General features: G+C 32.4%; 1 protein-coding gene across 1 annotated transcript in view; it reads right to left on the reverse strand.

Annotated features, from left to right (window-relative positions):
- Nucleotides 1-21,571, reverse strand: part of LOC145255745 (uncharacterized) — a 114,007-nt gene that overhangs the window by 22,155 nt on the left and 70,281 nt on the right. The window lies entirely within an intron of this gene.

Consider the following 21,571-nt stretch of genomic DNA (forward strand, 5'->3'; position numbering starts at 1 on the left):
CCAAAAAACAAATCAGTCCTGTAAAATATAGTCAGTCTCCGCAATCCAAAAAACAAATCAGTCCTGTAAAATATAGTCAGTCTCCTCAATCCAAAAAACAAATCAGTTCTGTAAAATATAGTCAGTCTCCTCAATCCAAAAAACAAATATCTCCTGTAAAATATAGTCAGTCTTCTCAATCCAAAGAACAAATCAGTTCTGTAAAATATAGTCAGTCTCCTCAATCCAAAACAAATCAGTTCTGTAAAATATAGTCAGTCTCCTCAATCCAAAAAACAAATCAGTCCTGTAAAATATAGTCAGTCTTCTCAATCCAAAAAACAAATCAGTTCTGTAAAATATAGTCAGTCTTCTCAATCCAAAACAAACCAGTTCTGTAAAATATAGTCAGTCTTCTCAATCCTAAACAAATCAGTTCTGTAAAATATAGTCAGTCTTCTCAATCCAAAACAAACCAGTTCTGTAAAATATAGTCAGTCTCCTCAATCCAAAAAACAAATCCGTTCTGTAAAATATAGTCAGTCTTCTCAATCCAAAAAAAAAATCAGTTCTGTAAAATATAGTCAGTCTCCTCAATTCAAAATAAACCAGTTCTGTAAAATATAGTCAGTCTCCTCAATCCAAAACAAACCAGTTCTGTAAAATATAGTCAGTCTTTTCAATCCTAAACAAACCAGTTCTGTAAAATATAGTCAGTCTCCTCAATCCAAAACAAACCAGTTCTGTAAAATATAGTCAGTCTCCTCAATCCAAAACAAATCAGTTCTGTAAAATATAGTCAGTCTCCTCAATCCAAAACAAACCAGTTCTGTAAAATATAGTGAGTCTCCTCAATCCAAAACAAACCAGTTCTGTAAAATATAGTCAGTCTTCTCAATCCAAAACAAACCAGTTCTGTAAAATATAGTCAGTCTTCTCAATCCAAAAAACAAATCAGTCCTGTAAAATATAGTCAGTCTCCTCAATCCAAAACAAACCAGTTCTGTAAAATATAGTGAGTCTCCTCAATCCAAAACAAACCAGTTCTGTAAAATATAGTCAGTCTTCTCAATCCAAAACAAACCAGTTCTGTAAAATATAGTCAGTCTTCTCAATCCAAAAAACAAATCAGTTCTGTAAAATATAGTCAGTCTCCTCAATCCAAAAAACAAATCAGTTCTGTAAAATATAGTCTGTCTCCTCAATCCAAAACAAATCAGTTCTGTAAAATATAGTCAGTCTCCTCAATCCAAAAAGCAAACCAGTTCTGTAAAATATAGTCAGTCTTCTTAATCCAAAACAAACCAGTTCTGTAAAATATAGTCAGTCTTCTCAATCCAAAACAAACCAGTTCTGTAAAATATAGTCAGTCTCCTCAATCCAAAAAACAAATCAGTTCTGTAAAATATAGTCAGTCTCCTCAATCCAAAAAACAAATCAGTTCTGTAAAATATAGTCAGTCTCCTTAATCCAAAAAACAAATCAGTTCTGTAAAATATAGTCAGTCTCCTCAATCCAAAAAACAAACCAGTTCTGTAAAATATAGTCAGTCTTCTCAATCCAAAACAAACCAGTTATGTAAAATATAGTCAGTCTTCTCAATCCAAAAAACAAATCAGTCCTGTAAAATATAGTCAGTCTCCTCAATCCAAAACAAACCAGTTCTGTAAAATATAGTCAGTCTTCTCAATCCAAAACAAACCAGTTCTGTAAAATATAGTCAGTCTTCTCAATCCAAAAAACAAATCAGTTCTGTAAAATATAGTCAGTCTCCTCAATCCAAAAAACAAATCAGTTCTGTAAAATATAGTCTGTCTCCTCAATCCAAAACAAATCAGTTCTGTAAAATATAGTCAGTCTCCTCAATCCAAAAAGCAAACCAGTTCTGTAAAATATAGTCAGTCTTCTTAATCCAAAACAAACCAGTTCTGTAAAATATAGTCAGTCTTCTCAATCCAAAACAAACCAGTTCTGTAAAATATAGTCAGTCTCCTCAATCCAAAAAACAAATCAGTTCTGTAAAATATAGTCAGTCTCCTCAATCCAAAAAACAAATCAGTTCTGTAAAATATAGTCAGTCTCCTCAATCCAAAAAACAAACCAGTTCTGTAAAATATAGTCAGTCTCCTCAATCCAAAAAACAAATCAGTTCTGTAAAATATAGTCAGTCTCCTCAATCCAAAAAACAAATCAGTTCTGTAAAATATAGTCAGTCTTCTCAATCCAAAACAAACCAGTTCTGTAAAATATAGTCAGTCTCCTCAATCCAAAAAACAAATCAGTTCTGTAAAATATAGTCAGTCTCCTCAATCCAAAAAACAAACCAGTTCTGTAAAATATAGTCAGTCTCCTCAATCCAAAACAAACCAGTTCTGTAAAATATAGTCAGTCTCCTCAATCCAAAACAAATCAGTTCTGTAAAATATAGTCAGTCTCCTCAATCCAAAACAAACCAGTTCTGTAAAATATAGTGAGTCTCCTCAATCCAAAACAAACCAGTTCTGTAAAATATAGTCAGTCTTCTCAATCCAAAACAAACCAGTTATGTAAAATATAGTCAGTCTTCTCAATCCAAAAAACAAATCAGTCCTGTAAAATATAGTCAGTCTCCTCAATCCAAAACAAACCAGTTCTGTAAAATAGAGTGAGTCTCCTCAATCCAAAACAAACCAGTTCTGTAAAATATAGTCAGTCTTCTCAATCCAAAACAAACCAGTTCTGTAAAATATAGTCAGTCTTCTCAATCCAAAAAACAAATCAGTTCTGTAAAATATAGTCAGTCTCCTCAATCCAAAAAACAAATCAGTTCTGTAAAATATAGTCTGTCTCCTCAATCCAAAACAAATCAGTTCTGTAAAATATAGTCAGTCTCCTCAATCCAAAAAGCAAACCAGTTCTGTAAAATATAGTCAGTCTTCTTAATCCAAAACAAACCAGTTCTGTAAAATATAGTCAGTCTTCTCAATCCAAAACAAACCAGTTCTGTAAAATATAGTCTGTCTCCTCAATCCAAAACAAATCAGTTCTGTAAAATATAGTCTGTCTCCTCAATCCAAAAAACAAATCAGTTCTGTAAAATATAGTCAGTCTTCTCAATCCAAAACAAACCAGTTCTGTAAAATATAGTCAGTCTTCTTAATCCAAAACAAACCAGTTCTGTAAAATATAGTCAGTCTTCTCAATCCAAAACAAACCAGTTCTGTAAAATATAGTCAGTCTCCTCAATCCAAAACAAACCAGTTCTGTAAAATATAGTCAGTCTTCTCAATCCAAAACAAATCAGTTCTGTAAAATATAGTCAGTCTTCTCAATCCAAAACAAACCAGTTCTGTAAAATATAGTCAGTCTTCTCAATCCAAAACAAATCAGTTCTGTAAAATATAGTCAGTCTCCTCAATCCAAAACAAACCAGTTCTGTAAAATATAGTCAGTCTCCTCAATGCAAAACAAACCAGTTCTGTAAAATATAGTCAGTCTTCTCAATCCAAAACAAACCAGTTCTGTAAAATATAGTCAGTCTCCTCAATCCAAAACAAATCAGTTCTGTAAAATATAGTCAGTCTCCTCAATCCAAAAAACAAATCAGTTCTGTAAAATATAGTCAGTCTTCTCAATCCAAAACAAACCAGTTCTGTAAAATATAGTCAGTCTTCTCAATCCAAAACAAATCAGTTCTGTAAAATATAGTCAGTCTCCTCAATCCAAAACAAACCAGTTCTGTAAAATATAGTCAATCTCCTCAATCCAAAACAAACCAGTTCTGTAAAATATAGTCAGTCTCCTCAATCCTAAACAAATCAGTTCTGTAAAATATAGTCAGTCTTCTCAATCCAAAACAAACCAGTTCTGTAAAATATAGTCAGTCTCCTCAATCCAAAAAACAAATCCGTTCTGTAAAATATAGTCAGTCTTCTCAATCCAAAACAAAAATCAGTTCTGTAAAATATAGTCAGTCTCCTCAATCCAAAACAAACCAGTTCTGTAAAATATAGTCAGTCTCCTCAATCCAAAACAAACCAGTTCTGTAAAATATAGTCAGTCTCCTCAATCCAAAACAAACCAGTTCTGTAAAATATAGTGAGTCTCCTCAATCCAAAACAAAGCAGTTCTGTAAAATATAGTCAGTATTCTCAATCCAAAACAAACCAGTTCTGTAAAATATAGTCAGTCTTCTCAATCCAAAAAACAAACCAGTTCTGTAAAATATAGTCAGTCTCCTCAATCCAAAAAACAAACCAGTTCTGTAAAATATAGTCAGTCTCCTCAATCCAAAACAAACCAGTTCTGTAAAATATAGTCAGTCTTCTCAATCCTAAACAAATCAGTTCTGTAAAATATAGTCAGTCTTCTCAATCCAAAAAGCAAACCAGTTCTGTAAAATATAGTCAGTCTCCTCAATCCAAAAAACAAATCCGTTCTGTAGAATATAGTCAGTCTCCTCAATCCAAAAAAAAAATCAGTTCTGTAAAATATAGTCAGTCTCCTCAATTCAAAACAAACCAGTTCTGTAAAATATAGTCAGTCTCCTCAATCCAAAACAAACCAGTTCTGTAAAATATAGTCAGTCTCCTCAATCCAAAACAAACCAGTTCTGTAAAATATAGTCAGTCTCCTCAATCCAAAACAAACCAGTTCTGTAAAATATAGTCAGTCTTCTCAATCCAAAACAAACCAGTTCTGTAAAATATAGTCAGTCTTCTCAATCCAAAACAAACCAGTTCTGTAAAATATAGTCAGTCTTCTCAATCCAAAAAACAAATCAGTTCCGTAAAATATAGTCAGTCTCCTCAATCCAAAACAAACCAGTTCTGTAAAATATAGTGAGTCTCCTCAATCCAAAACAAACCAGTTCTGTAAAATATAGTCAGTCTTCTCAATCTAAAACAAACCAGTTCTGTAAAATATAGTCAGTCTTCTCAATCCAAAAAACAAATCAGTTCTGTAAAATATAGTCAGTCTCCTCAATCCAAAAAACAAATCAGTTCTGTAAAATATAGTCTGTCTCCTCAATCCAAAACAAATCAGTTCTGTAAAATATAGTCAGTCTCCTCAATCCAAAAAACAAATCTGTTCTGTAAAATATAGTCAGTCTTCTCAATCCAAAACAAATCAGTTCTGTAAAATATAGTCAGTCTTCTCAATCCAAAAAACAAATCAGTTCTGTAAAATATAGTCAGTCTTCTCAATCCAAAAAACAAATCAGTTCTGTAAAATATAGTGAGTCTCCTCAATCCAAAACAAACCAGGTCTGTAAAATATAGTCAGTCTCCTCAATCCAAAACAAACCAGTTCTGTAAAATATAGTCAGTCTTCTCAATCCAAAACAAACCAGTTATGTAAAATATAGTCAGTCTTCTCGATCCAAAAAACAAATCAGTTCTGTAAAATATAGTCAGTCTCCTCAATCCAAAACAAACCAGTTCTGTAAAATATAGTCAGTCTCCTCAATCCAAAAAACAAATCAGTTCTGTAAAATATAGTCAGTCTCCTCAATCCAAAACAAATCAGTTCTGTAAAATATAGTCAGTCTTCTCAATCCAAAACAAACCAGTTCTGTAAAATATAGTCAGTCTTCTCAATCCAAAACAAACCAGTTCTGTAAAATATAGTCAGTCTTCTCAATCCAAAAAACAAACCAGTTCTGTAAAATATAGTCAGTCTCCTCAATCCAAAAAACAAACCAGTTCTGTAAAATATAGTCAGTCTTCTCAATCCAAAACAAACCAGTTCTGTAAAATATAGTCAGTCTTCTCAATCCAAAACAAACCAGTTCTGTAAAATATAGTCAGTCTTCTCAATCCAAAACAAACCAGTTCTGTAAAATATAGTCAGTCTTCTCAATCCAAAACAAATCAGTTCTGTCGATATGCGCCTACACATTTTGGAAAGTCCATCTTTTCATTATATTCACATATTAGGACAGTTAATAGGTGCACGTGTGTCGGTGTATTAGCTGTAATTAAATAAATCCACTCATCTAATATTATATAAAAGGAACCTTGTGTGTGTGTGTGTGTTTACAAAGAAGTCACCACTTATCAAAGCCCGGAGGCCATTCCAGGATAAGGGTTAATGAGTGCACTGTAGTCAATGGGAAAATGTCGTAGTAATCGTTAGTAGGGAAAATTTGGTAAATGGGATTACTTAAGAGGATGAATTGAAGATGACCATGTTGTAGTCAGGTGGAAAACAGGAAAATGGAACAGAGTTCCATTGGCGTGCAATTCTAAGAGAGAAGCTTTGTTCATGGAATCTATGTTTGAGTTCAGGCACGAATAAAGAGTAGGGGAAATTATTGATAGTGTTTTCAGCTAGATAAGTGTTTCTTGTGAAAGTTTAGCGAGGGGGGACCATAGATTGGAGCTCAGACGAGCACTTGCCATGAAAATAAAGAGAAAGGTTTGCAATGTCTCTTCTATGGGAAAGAGGTTGCAGAGAAGAGAAAAGGGTATCCCCCACTAAGCTACGAAGTCTATTTTGAACTCTATCAACGCAGGATGATCTGCTCCTAGCAGCTCAGCCCAGATGTAGCAATAGTACTCTATACTTGTACGTACTTGGCTCTTATACAGGTAGAGAATTGCATCAACAGTGAGATATCTACTGGAGTGGTAGAACAATCCCACCATTGTTCCAGCAGTCTTGGCAATGGATTTGATGTACATGTTCCATCTCAGATCAGGAGGAAAGGTTTGACCCAGAAGCTTGTCAAAACATGGACCCTCCCCAAGACGAGAGCCATTAATTTCAATTGATGCCAGACAGGGATCAGAGCGCTGATGATGAAAAAATAGAAGATTGGTTTAAGATGCATTAAAGAGTAACCAGCCACCTCTTTCCCCATTGCACCACATGATCAAGATCATAGGAGAGAGTATCAGAGAGAACTTTGTCGTTTACGACCTTTGAAGTATTGTCATAGATGGTAGTGTCGTCAGCATAAATGTCTATGAATGATCTTAGGATGTGATTTGAGAGATCATTAATGTAGATCAGGAAGAGAGTTGGGTCCAGAATGGACCCTTGAGAGACTTCAACATTAATACTGTGAGCTTCTGATTTCTGCCCATCAACCACTACTCTGATGAACCTATCAGAGAGAAATGGTTTAATAACTGAAAAGACTTTTCCAGCTATACTGTAGCTGGAGATTTTGTGGAGTAGACCTTTATGTCATACTCTATCAAAAGCCTTTGATATGTCAAGAGCAATTGCCCTAGAAAGGATTTCCTAATCCTATAACTGTTAGCAAATCTGCTGTAGATCTAGCAGAATAGAAACCGTACTGCATGTCACTATGGAGGTTATTATACTCATGACGCCCAGTAGACTGATTAGTCTGTGTTGAGAAGGAGATGACCAATTAATTTTAAATACTGATAAGATTTTCCAAGGTGTTGGGAAGCAATTCTCTTTAAGACAACACTTAAACAGCTTTATAAGTATGGGAGCTAGTTCTAGTTGAAGATTTTTTAGCACTATAATAGGAATGCCGTCAGCACCAGTTGCTTTACTGAAATCAAGGTTTTTGGTTAACTTGGCAACATCACGCACAGATATTTGTATGCCGCAAAGTGTGTTTTCTGATACAGGAGGAAATACAGGAGGTTGACGGCCTTGGTCGCAAAGGGTAGAATTAACTACAAAGTTCTTGGCAAAGGGTTTAGCTTTGTGTGATACTGACGAGATTACCTCATTGATGACGGTTGGGGTAGAGCACACACTTCTATTTAGAACTCTATTTGTTGTTTGCTAAAACTGGTGGGAACCAAGCTGCTGCTCAACTACTTTGGACTTAAAAAACTGAGCTCTCTCGTGTTCTTTATCACTCTTTTACAGTAGTTGCTGGCAGTCCTGAAAGTGGCTTTAGTCTAATTACATCTATTACGTTGAAAGCAATGGAAAAAGTGATTTCTGTGTGCAATGGCAGCAGCACATTCTGGAGAGAGCTAGAGCTGGCTGTTAAGTTTTTGCTGGAATGTTTTGGAGGGTATAAAGCGGTCTATACTTACAATTAACCATTCCGTCAAGTCTGATACTATAGAGGACATTTTTTTTTTAAACATGGAAGACAGAGGTAGATCTGATATAAATGTACCAAAGTTATCCCAGTTAGCCATAGAGTATCGATATACTGTACGATGACGTGGTATGTCGGGGGACTTATTACATTTTGTTTTTATTTTTACTGAGACAACCAAGTGGTCGAAAGATCCCAGTGGGGACAAAACGGAAGATGAATATAGCTCAGGGCAAGTTGTGAGTAAAAGGTCTAGGTGACTTACATACATCAGTATTGGGCACACGGGTTGGTTCATGAACAATCTGAGTTAGTTCATAAGCAATGGAGAAATCGTGACAGAACATCCCCTCATAATCTGTCTTGTTTGAGTGGGCTAACCATTCCACATTGTGAATATTGAAGTCTCAACAGACGTGAGTCTTAGCCAAAGGATGAGCAGACAAGATGAGGTAAATTTTCTCAGATATGCTCTTAAACATAGTAACTCCGCTGTTATGGGGGCAATAGAGGGCAAATATAAACACATTGGTGTGAGCAAGTGCAATCTGGAAGCATATGTAGGGCAATTTAGAGTCTTCTCTGAAGATGTCCTTACCACATGAAAAGTCATCTCTAATGTAGGCACATATTCCATGCCCATGACGATTTTGGGGGTCTGATTTGGATGTTAAATTAGAATACCCTTTAATTACGAAATCATCTAGGGAAATAGCCGGTTCAATGTCAGTTTAGCTTAGGAAGAATAGGTCTGGTTTGGTCTACTGTAATTGGATTTCAACCTCTGGAAAATTGGAATGTAGACCCCTGATGTTGGAGAAGGGGGCATGGTAGTGGGAGTCTACGTTGGAAGTTGTTTTGATAAGGTAAAGTTGTAACAATTACCCACTAATATGGCATCGAGAAGCCCCACCAGAAGCTACTGCATGATCCAGAATCAATTCAACAACTGCCAGTACAGCAGCCCCAGTACTTTGCACCTGCTGATAGGACAGTCTCCTTAGTAGTTAGTCCAAGTTCTGGGTCCCTGACTATCAGGCGGATAATGCCAGCCCAGTAAAACTTTTACCTACAGCACTCTTATTAGTGACATGCTTACAAGGATTGACATAGAAACAGAAAATTTCCAACATTTCAGGTGACTGCTCACACAAAAATACTGCCAATCTAGAATACAGCTTTTACTTCTCCCTTTGTCAAAAAAATCATCCGTTCTAAACGAGGACTGAAAGACAAATTAGGAGAAGTGAGAGTTAAGAGAGTTGCCGACAACGCATCCACAATGTCTATTCTCCATTTAAAAAATATGATAATATTAAGTATTCTAAGTTCCTTCTATATTAATGTAACATAAAAACAACGAATATTTATATCGAATAAGTAAATAGTATTACAAATATAAACAAATACAACATCAATCCTGACAGATATAGAATTTAGATATTAAGTATCACACTTCAAGTTTTGCTTGATTCTAAATTTTTAAAAAACTATGTATGCGTGTGTGTGAGAGAGAGAGAGAGAGAGAGAGAGGAATAGAGAGAGAGTGAGATTTCCTATGAACTCGGAAACGGCTGGGTCGATTTGTTTTTAATTTTGCACCGAGGTACTTTATGTATCTTGGAGTGTTCTTACATAGGTTTTGTATTGGAATGCCTCCGATAAATATCAGTAATAATTGAAACTATCCGATTAAAGAAGGAAGTCCAGTTTTGATCAAAGTTAGCACTTTTATACAGCTTAACATCACAAGTGCATTTGAGAAGTTTTATCACTGCACAAGCAGAAGGGTCCGACCTATAAAATCAACTGAATTCTATTATATGAGAGGGGCACGTTCGAAATGAATATTTTTTAGAGCACACTTGAACCATGATAGTTGACTTTTGTATGTTTAACTTTAATTCAAGTCATTATGTGAAAGAATTTCATAAAATGAACAGTTGGTTCTTTTATAAAACAGGGGCGCGTTTGAAATGAATGTTTCTGTTTAGAGCACAATTGAACTATGATACTTGACTTTTACATTTTAAACTTTTAGTGAAGCCATTATTTACAGATAATTTTATAAAATCAACAGTAAATTATTTACAGTGCAATGTCGACTACAATGTATTGTGAACTAAGTCACTGTGGGGAGGCATGTGAAGCTTTCTCCCGGTACATTCGTTGGGGGGGGGGGTCCTTAACAAGAGCAGACAATCAATCGATTTGATTAAGAAATGAGCGATTTCGCCGATTGCAATGACAATATAAATATTGAAGGGTGAAAAATGTGTTGATCCTCATTCAATCCCGGACAACGTCGGTCTCCCTATTAGTATTTTTATGAGTAAGGCTTCATTATATTTATTTATTTATTTTTGTCATCTATTTTGTTTATGTATGAGAAAACAATAAATCTTATACACTTATGGATGAAGTCAGCAGCATCGTTAACAAGTATTTCATTAATGATGCTTTTTATTTAACATTGGACTATTTCCATATTAATGATTAAAAATGCAACCACTTCTTGTCTGCATGTGTCTATACATGTTTCCCTCCTATACGTGACTCACACATTTTTATTTACTATTAATTGTTTTTTTTTTTTTTTGTTTTTTGTTTTTTTAATGATTATTCTAACTCATGAGTACTGAAAAGAACTTTGGAAAAAATCATATTAAAAATTAATAATTACGAAATCAAATCTACCAGAATACTTTTTTCGGTTTCTTCATAAAAAAATCAGCATTTTTAATATTTTGTTAATAGTTTTTAAAAAAATGAACGAATTACTTTATATGGCTTTTCGGGATTTGAACGAAATTTGAATATTTTTTAAATTGTCAAATAGAAAATCATTTTTTAATTAAAAATTCTCAGCAGATAATCATATACTAAAAAAGTGTAAAGTTTTAGAAATTATTTACCCTGCAATTTTATGAACAGAGATTAAAATAATATAATTGCAATAAAAATATTTTTTTGCTTTATAACAAGTTTATTTAACTAATGATAGAATGACCAAACGATAATATAATCAATTTAACTTTAAAAATACACTTTAAAAGAAACAGCATAATTAAAAATGAAGCAAAAATGAAGGTAAAAAGACTCCTGGACAACGCCGGATAGCTACAACTGGTTTCATATAGAGTTGTCAACAATACCATCCAAAAGAATATTATATGTTTACCTGTTAATCTTATGCAGAATATAGAATGTCATCTTATTGTAATAGACAATCCAAACTTTAAATATAAAAAATTCTAGAACTGCATATAAAATAAACAATTATCTAACTAATAAGAGATGTAGTTTGCTTGAAGCATTGTTTAGTTTGTATATAAAGATAATCTATGAAAGACAATGCAAACGTGTACTGGATGGAAACAAAATGAAACAAATCACATCATTCAACGGTGGAATGAGTTATGCAGATTCACCTTTTTATTCTGGCGGGAAAGTCGGCCTATGTAAACGCTAAGTTTGCGATATATTCAATTTAGTTTGCTTTTCCAGGAATTTAAACTGTAAATTTAAATTTTTTTAAAGTATTTTATTTTAATATCTTTTGTAAAATACTCATGGCTTCTTTTAGATTGATTCTCTCTCTCTCCCTCTCTCTCTCTCTCTCTCTCTCTCTCTCTCTCTAATATATATATATATATATATATATATATATATATATATATATATATATATATATAACTACAATTTATGACTACAATAAAATGCGATTTCACTTAATGCCATAACTAGCAAATTCTAGTATTCCTACAAATATAATTTGCTGATTTCTTTATATCCTCTGATGAGAAGAATAACAAGAATAACATTCCTTGAAACTCCGCGGAATAAGGACTTTGTAAATTGTTTTTTGGAGCATTCAGTCGAACAAATAATTACTTACAGTTTTAACTTTCTTTCTCTTATATATTTATATATATATATATAATATATATATATATATATAATATAAAGCTGAACGTGTGTGTGTGTGTGTGTGTGTGTGTGTGTGTGTGTGTGTGTGTGTGTAGTCACAAATAGGCTCCTATATGATTGATTATTTTAAAAAACTGATTACATAGAATGATAGAAGATGTATCGAGGATCAGGAATGGATTTGTTTGATCTGGCAGAACGGTGGTTCATAAAAATTGTGGGGTCTGCGTTCGCGCCTGGCCCCCAAAGTATGGAAATAAAAAATGAAAAAAAACGTTTACAAGGGTTTTTGATATAGACGTACATAAGAATACCTTGATAAGTATGTTTCAACTTAAATAGGGATGGTATGATCAAATTGTGGGGTCTGCGTTCGCGCCTGTACTCCATGGATATATGGCACAAACTTTAACAAAGACTTTTCATATCTATTTGCGTAAGTATACTTTGATAATTATGTTTCAGTTTGAAGAAATATGGTATCATAAAATTAGTGGGTGTTCGTTAGCGCCTGACCTCCATAGAATGTAAATATGTCACAAAGTTTAACAAGGTTTTTTAAAAGGGGTGAGAGTCCACAATAACACCTTAACTTTAATCTTAATTCACGTTAGCTTTTATTTAGTTTTTTCTTTTAGTTGAATCATATTGTGCTGAATAAATTCACCTCATAAATTCACGTTCTTATTAAAGTGAAAGTAAAAAAAAAAAGTCGGAACTTTAGACAATTCTCAACACAAATTTTGCATAACTTTGTTTTTTTTTCCTTCTCCACTTGCACGTGGCATTCTTTAGAAAATAGATAAATAGATAAATAATAAAAAATAAGAACGTTACTTGTTATCGTGTCAAAAGAAGGAAAAAATCCTGCTCACGTGATTACGTGTCTTTTTAAAAACATTTACATAACCTTTTTATTTGTATTTATATATCTGTTTAAGCCTTTTTTGTCAGTGTACTAGAAGGAATTCAGTTGATTACAACCCTTCCTGTGTGTTCTTTACATTACAATAGTACAACCCTGAATCCGACGGCGTAATACTACACCGTTCAATACTGTAAAACTGAAACGAAGCTGTTCTGCTTGAAAAGGGCGCCATTTTCGTCTTATTCATATTTATATCGATTCTTTGCTTTAAAAAACTAAAGTAATTACGTGTTTACTTTTTTAATATTCCATTTTGCTGTTTCCGATTATTTTACTAAAGTAAGTAAAGCTTCATTATTTTTCTAAACTGTTTTTGTTTCTTTGTTTTTCGATATTTCGTCGATATTATTTAGTAAGAGTGTTTAGCAGAAAAGCCAACAAACGACTACCCGAAAAAAATAAATATACAAAAATAAATGTTACCATAATCAATAAAAGTTCAGTTCATGTTTTTTTTGTTTTGAAATAGTTTTTAATGCTCTTTACTTGAAATAATTTCAGCGAACCGAAATTAAAACGAAATTTGAGGTGATAACTACTTAAATGAATTTTTATATAAACTACACATGCCATAATCGAATATTCCTCAAGCACAAAATAACAGAAAACATTAAAATATGTTTATAAATATTCCTTACGTTGACGGAACTCTCTTAAATTGTTAACACAGAATGCTTAGGTACCCCTCCTTCAAATTGAAAACGGGGCTCTCACTTTCAAAGTCGCTGCCATTTTGATTTTTTTTAACCCGGTTCCTGAATTAAAAAAATTTTTTTACAAACTACTTAAAAATACAAACCAATGAACTTTTCTACTATAAAAGTAACTTTTATTGAATATGGTAACATTTATTTCTTGTATATTTATATTATTATATATGTAACATTTTCTCTTTGTAAGGAAACATCATTTTGTTGGTCACTCTTGGCTACGAATGGAAACAAAGTTGATATAAAAATATATTTTTGCGAAAATTATCTTTACTTTCATCATATTTTGCTTAAGGTTAAATTTTTGAGTATCAAAACCTATCTCTTTACAACCCCCTCCTTTTCATAACCTATCATACTTTCATCAATCACAGTCCACTTTCTGTAGGCCGTTTTTGAACCCAGTCAACGGCGGGTACTTCTGCTAGTATATATATATATATATATATATATATAAATGCACTTTTATCACATTTCATTATATTCTTTTTTTACTTGTATCAGTGTGATCTAATGGAAGTTTCGTATGATATGATAGTTCGCAAACATTTCTCTTCTTCAAATATTTGTTCAACTTTGGTTTAAAAAATTGTATAACTATTTTTAAAGTATTCAAATTTCATTAATACTACATGTAATAGATGTTATCGGTTCATGAGACTTTCTTCAGACTCTTAGCCTTATCTCTGGTGCCGCATTTATCCTGAACAAGTTGAGCAGACTTCCTATGAAGGAGAAAGTTTTTATAGAATATTTAATTCATAAGCGGTACATCCCGGTCAGACCGTTTTGTTATCTTCAACATTAAAGTTAAAAGTTAACCTGTTTTTTTAAGAACAAAACAAGACGTAAGAAAAGATAATTTTAAAAAGCAAGTATAAAACGATAACTCATACTAAAAGAATAGGAGCTTTCCCTTTTACTTGATTTTCCTTTGAAGGTGATTTTATGAACTTCTATATATTATAAAATTGCTGGATCAGATTAAGTATTTTTAAAAATACATTATAATGAAGTACGTAAGTCTATAACAATAAGAATAATGACTGAAAATTGTTGAGTATGAATGAAATTTTTGATTTGTCAGCTTAAATGCTATTTTAGGTTCAAGTTTTAACATTCGAAAACATAATTTTATAGAGTAGCTTAGATGTTTTTCCGGCAAGAATCTATTAAAAGAATATTTATTCAACAACACATATAATTTTAAAAAGCCTGACATTCAAACTGTTGCAGACTCTTATAAAACAATTATGAGTATATTTTTGATTAACAAAAAAAAAACAGATGTTTGTACAATATTTTGGAATAACTATAAAAACAGTGTGTATAGGCGAAACATTGTGTTAAACATATTTATGAATCTAAAATAGATTTCAAATTGGACTTAATATATCATATTGCATTTAAACATAATTTAGGTACTAAAAATATTAATTTTAATAATTTTAAAATGTTGATTAAAATAACATTTCAAAACTTTTTAGATGAGGATTGATATTTTGTATTATTTGTATTTTTCGGACTACTATTTTTATTTTGGATGTTATTCTTACAATTTTTTCTGTTGATGAAACCCCCAACCTTTTACAGGTACGTCTTTTCAAACTCAGGAGTTTTTATGTTGAACTCGGGAATTTATACAGAATTTTAAAGTGAATTTTTGTTTAATCACTTAAAACTAGTTGTTATTAAACGCCTTTATCCATTACACGAATAATGCAATCTACCTCAGTAGTTAAGTTCGATCCCTGAATTGAACATGACTTTTGAGTTCGAAAGATAGTCAGAGGTTACATTGGCCAAAACGATGTGGGAATAGCATCTAAAATGGGAATAGTAGTCTGAATAATCAAAATCATACAAAATATACAACAACAATAATAATAATAATAATAATAATAATAATAAAAATAATAATGATGATAATAATAATAATAATAATAATAATAATAATAATAATAATAATAATAATGATAATAATGATAATAATGATAATAATAATAATGAACGGAGAAAAATAATATTTGGGAGAAAAATAAACCTTATTTAAATTAAGAAGTAAATTTAAGGACAGAATTGAGCAAACATCTAATGACATCAAGTGACACCGAAAGCAAATAATAATAATAATAATAATAATAATAATAATAATAATAATAATAATAATAATAACGACAACAACAACAATAATTTTATTATTATTATTATTATTATTATTATTATTATTATTATTATTATTATTATTTTCACCTTTGCATTCACCTTGTTTTCAGTTCTGCTTTAACTCAATACATCTCCAAATTGTAATCGTCTTCTATGAATCATACAAGCAAATTGCATCAATTTTTTATTTAAAATAATAGCAAATGAAATATATAAAATCTGCATTTTATGATTTAATATCATTTCTATTCAATCTAAGGAAGAATTATCTATTGACATAAGTAAAATTTTAATGCATCAAAGCAAAATAGAATGAAAGAAAAATACCTTGAAATGTTTTATAATTATTCAAATGAGCAAAAGTACTTTTAAATGTTTTTATTCATTCTAATCAGTGTTCTGTTCAAACAAAAAAAAGTAAGCACATGTAAAAGGAGTTGTTCATTGGTAATATTTTACAGAAAGCTGCCATAGTGACAAGCTCCAATCGTCTATTATATCTGCTTTCTGGCAATTAAGTTCAGCTCCTAACCTGCTACTATTAATAGGGGAAAGGATGAAGGTTGGTTGCACAATTCCTGAAAACCAGCACTTTGGATATAGGGCCTAATCAATCTGAACAACTCATCTAAGAGAAGGAAAACTGCTTTACGACAATTCATAACAAAAAGGCTTCAGGAGTCAAGGCTTAATATAGATAAGAAGAACTAAGGTCCCCAATTCAGTCTGAGTTTATATGCACACAGAAACGAAAGAAGTAAATAGACGCTGTTATTATCATTAATTATGAAGATTGCAGTAAAAAATCTTGATTGACCTAGGCGAGATGAATTGGGCAATTACTCGGTTAACAGTGAAAAACAGAATTGGGGAATTTGCAAAGATTTGAAGCTGATTAAGTCCACCTTCATATTAACCTATAATATGACTCTTCCAAAACGCTGAATATCTTAATGTGTCATTGTTAAATCGTCATATATGATATATATATATTGATATTTGAAACAAAAAAAATGTCAGTTAATGCAATTTATCAATGTTTCAAACGTTTATTGCTGCTTTGTATGGATTTAAGTGCTGCAAAGGCAGTAAAAAATTTAAACATGCATGAAATGTGTTTTGACATGTCAATTTACTGCTTTCATATCTTTTTATATATGCAGCAAAGTTCTGAAGACTCTTGTGACAGTGCTTGCCCTCCAAATGGATGAATCCAACGATGTGGCTAACAGCTTCATATTTTCCCTGTGCTAGAAGGCGACTGAACGACACCAATTTATATTGTCAATATAGCAAAAGAAATGTATTAATCTAGTTTAATTAAAATTTTGTATCTGTGTACAAATGTTACACAACCAAGAGGAAACAATTTCCCTTTTTTTTGCACCTGAATATTTAATTAAAAGTAAAAATGTGGATGTATACGGGCGTGGATGCGATAGAAATCTAGGTTATCTCTCAATGGGATACTTTGCACGAATATCAAACTGCTTTTCTCAGTGTATATAACAGATGGGAAAGATGTAGAAATTAGGTTAGATAAACTAAGTCAAAATGGAATTGTAAGAGTCATACTGCAGTAATATGAGAAAGGAGGAACAGAGAAGGCGGAAAGATGAAGATGCTGCGAGAGACAGAGAGGAGAGGTAGGGAGAGGGGGAATGAGCTTAGAATGCTGTGAATGCTTTAAGCACAAGACAAAATATGGATAGCAGGAAAGTGAATGCTGTGGGTGGATGTGTGATCATCTTCATGCAGTTCCTTTCATGGGCATCGTCTGGAACCCACTTAACTTTAGAAGCACATTTAACTCGGGTTTGTTATGAAAGGGTGGCAAACTCTGAGACACCCAGTACATCAACGAAAAATAGAAAGATAAATGCTACCGTTTCATAAGGAAATCATTTTCACAAATTTTCGGAGGCACTTTATACGAAAATGAAATTGTAAATCTATTAGAAAAATACTCGTCACAGTATGAGTAAAAGTAAGAATAATTCCACGAACAGAACAGTTTTACACCAGTTTTATGCCCCCCCCCCTGTACGAAAATTAAAATAGAATGCTACTAAACCTTATGTTTAGAATTTTTATTTCAATTTTGATCAACATTTGATTTTGAATGTAAAAAAATGTTAAAAATTTAAGCAGTCTTAAGAAGAAATTGACATTAATGGAATGCTGCTTAATTAAATCTGATGGCTCAAATTTAATGTAACTCTTAAATATTTGAATTTTCAAATAGAACATTTTGCCCATGTTATACACCCTAAAAACCCTTTAAAATGTTCCAAATATACTGAAATTTGGGTAATATTTACTACTCGGTCCAATACCTATTATAAAACAAAATTGGAAATATCTGAGTGCTTCCACATCCTCTTTGTGTAAAACTAAATTAAAGCCCACATTACCCACATATATGCTTAGAAATCGTATTCCAAAACTTATAATTATCGTTTTTTTTTTTAGTTTAGAAGTGAATCCTGTAAATAAAATATATAAATATATACACATGCCTAATATTATGTAGACATCGATAAAGACCTGTTTTTAGTCCCAAAACATAGTGGATGCCTCTTGCATGATGATTGCATAGGGAGTCTATTCTGTAGCAAGGATTGTATAATTCCTAACCAAAGGTCTCTTGAACCACTTTGCATAAGTACAGTAGCAAGGAAAAATTCAGAACAACTGTAAACAATGCCAGGATAAACAAAGAAAGACTGTGAGAAAAAATTCAGGCATTTTCCTTCTCCAAAACTAGTTGCATAATCAAATCCATTGATTTCTCGCTAGCAACAAATGTTGGTCTTTTCTAGAATTTGAGCCGCAATTAGTCTCCCCAAGATTCCAGTAATCTCCACAACCTTCCGGTAGAGGTCTAAGTGGTACGTTTCTTTCTCAATCTTTCAATCCTCCTCGAGTCTTCATGTCTTTTTGTGTGGTCTCAGTATCTCCAGGTGTGTGTGTGTGTGTGTGTGTGTGTGTGTGTGTGTGTGTGTGTGTGTGTGTGTGTGTGTGTGTGTGTGTGTGTGTGAGGGCATATTATGGGATTTCTGGCAGTTTCAATCCTCTTGGATTCTTGTGGTGTTCTTTCTATATATTTTGTGACAATAAGCTTCCTCAAGATTCCAGCACACTGTGCCTTTCCAGTCAAAGTTGCAGTTAAAAATCTAAATAATTATTACGCTATTATTGGGTGGTCATTAAATTACGGTAATGTTTCATCTCGATTTATAAAATGATTACATGAAAATAACTTCGGACACTATCATTCTTTTAATTAAATGAAGATTTGCTAAGAGTTTCTATTTGACTAGCAGCATACTGCTAAACGATAAATGAGGAGAAACAAAGTACTTTATTCTTTTTTTGCCAACTATTAACAAAATATTACAATGACTGACTTGTTTACGGAGGTACTGAAATGCACTTTAATTTTGTAATTAAAAAATTTTAAATAAGATTTTTTGAAAGTTTGTTTTTATATTTTGTTTTTTACATTATTGAAATTTTTAGTTCAAAAATAATCGATTACTACTAAATAAAAAATAATAATGTGCAAGCAAGAAACTCATATACACAAACACATGAGAAGTAGTCACTATATTTGATTAATATAGAAATAATAATGATCAGAAATTGCATTTTGTAAATATTTGATTTCTAACCTTCTACAAATTAGTTGCAGTCTAATTCAGTGCCAGTTGTATTTGATTTTTCAAAAACCCAAATACAAACTGAACTCCTGTATCTCTACAAGACCATGGTTCGCCCATGCATGGAACATTGTTGCCACATTGACAAACACAACAAGCAGCAAAATCCCACCACTTCACTGTAGAGATCCTTAGATGCCATAAAACTTTCTACTCGAATAGCTTTTTCCCTCGGATTGGTGCACTTTGGAATTCCATCCCGGACCCCTGCTTTCCTGATTGTACTCAGGAAGTCAAGTGTAATGTGAACAGACAGCTCGCTGCCCAACTCCCTAAATAGTATCCCTGCAAATCTGGTCCAAAATAGTAGCCCCTCACGATTAAGTGATCCTGTGCCTTGTTTGGAGTGAAATGACAATAAAAAATTGATTGGTTGACAAAAAAGAGAATAGGCACATATTACCAGCTTTGCAAAGATGGCTTCATCGAAACCCAGAGGATATGTACCTGAAACGGTTTGGGCTTACACAGCATAAAGTTTCTTTTTTTCTGTTCGGACTTCTGTTTCATGAAACTGCCAGAAGTCATGATCAGTCTGCAGACGGCCAAACCGTTCGAGACAGTACTGGATACACTATGGCCGCTGATCGTTGGATGATTACCCATCATTTAAGCAGTGATGGAGGATGCACAGGGATGCCATTCTGGTGTACAACTGGTTACAATATATAACATAGTTACAATATATAACATAATTACAATATATTACATAGTTACAATATATAACATAGTTGCAATATATACCATAGTACAATATATAACATAGTACAATATATAACATAGTTACAATATGTAACATAGTTACACTATATACCATAGTTACAATATATACCATAGTTACACTATATTACATAGTTACAATATATAACAGTTAAAATATATACCATAGTTACAATATATACCATAGTTGTTTTCGCCACATTAGAATAAATTGGCTGCATTCTCTGTTCGTGTTTCTACTTTGTAGAACAGCCGATCAGAGATAGTGGTCATGTCCATCATGTCCAAGCTTAAAGTTATCTATATACCATTACGATGTTATATAGATATACGTACCTTCTAACTGTCCATTTACATGGCTTGTTGCACTTTGTGTGCTTTTTTGTTTATTTGTTTGTTTTTTGTTTTTATGGCCAATAAATGTGATTTGATACACTAAAGTAGTTTCTATGGTAAATGACTACATTTGAATCTGACATAAGTCTAAAAAAAACTTTTTTTTAACTGGATACGTGTTTTATAAATTTAAAGAAATTAACATAACATAAAAATATGAAAATAAAAACATTTTAAAAAATATTGGTTTTTAAACTAAGTGACCATTTTTTTTTTTTTGATAATTCACAAAAAATGTAGTTACAAAATTTCACTAATATTTTTTTCGTATTATTTATAAAGCAGTAGAAGCTAGGTAAAGATGGAAATTGGCATACCTAGATGCTGTACTAGCATCGCTGAAGGGGCGGCTATAAGGTAGTGTTTAGTGAAAAGTCAGGAGAATGAACCATGGCGAAACGGAAAATGTTACCTGGCCGTTGTCTTTTATCGAACATGCATTGTGCAGCCGGTGGTGGTCGGTTGCATTTCACCTCTAGGGAAGTAAGGAAGTAAAGAGTAAATGACGAAAAATCAAACCATTTGAACTCGTTTACGAAAGGATGAGTACATTTGAACATCTTGAAAACCAAAAGAGCAAAGGAAAATAAATACAAAAATATCCGAATTTTTGTAACATTTGAAACAATTGATGTTTCATATTTATTTTTTTAAGCTTTTAAATTGATAATATAAGATAGTATCTATTTTGTCTCAGAATGCCATCTTCCCAAGCATTATCACCTGCTTTCATTTCTTTCTTTAGGAGGAGGGGTTATTATCTGCCGGTTGAAGTAACCTTATTCGTGAGGAAATGCGGATAAGACAAAGTGTAATATCTGGTCTTTTCATATTTTTAGGCCTCGCTCAGTGAATGAGAAATTCATCTAGACTGAGCAAGTTTTTATTTTTATCCCAATCCAGAGTGTTCCTTTTGAGGGAATTGAATTTTCTCCACATTAAAAATTGGCCTTGTGTCTAATTCTGCCCTTGTGGAGAGAAATACTAAGGTGGTACCTGT

Source organism: Euprymna scolopes, chromosome 31 (genome assembly GCF_053919585.1).
Source record: "Euprymna scolopes isolate OS-2025 chromosome 31, ASM5391958v1, whole genome shotgun sequence".
NCBI lineage: Eukaryota > Metazoa > Mollusca > Cephalopoda > Sepiida > Sepiolidae > Euprymna > Euprymna scolopes.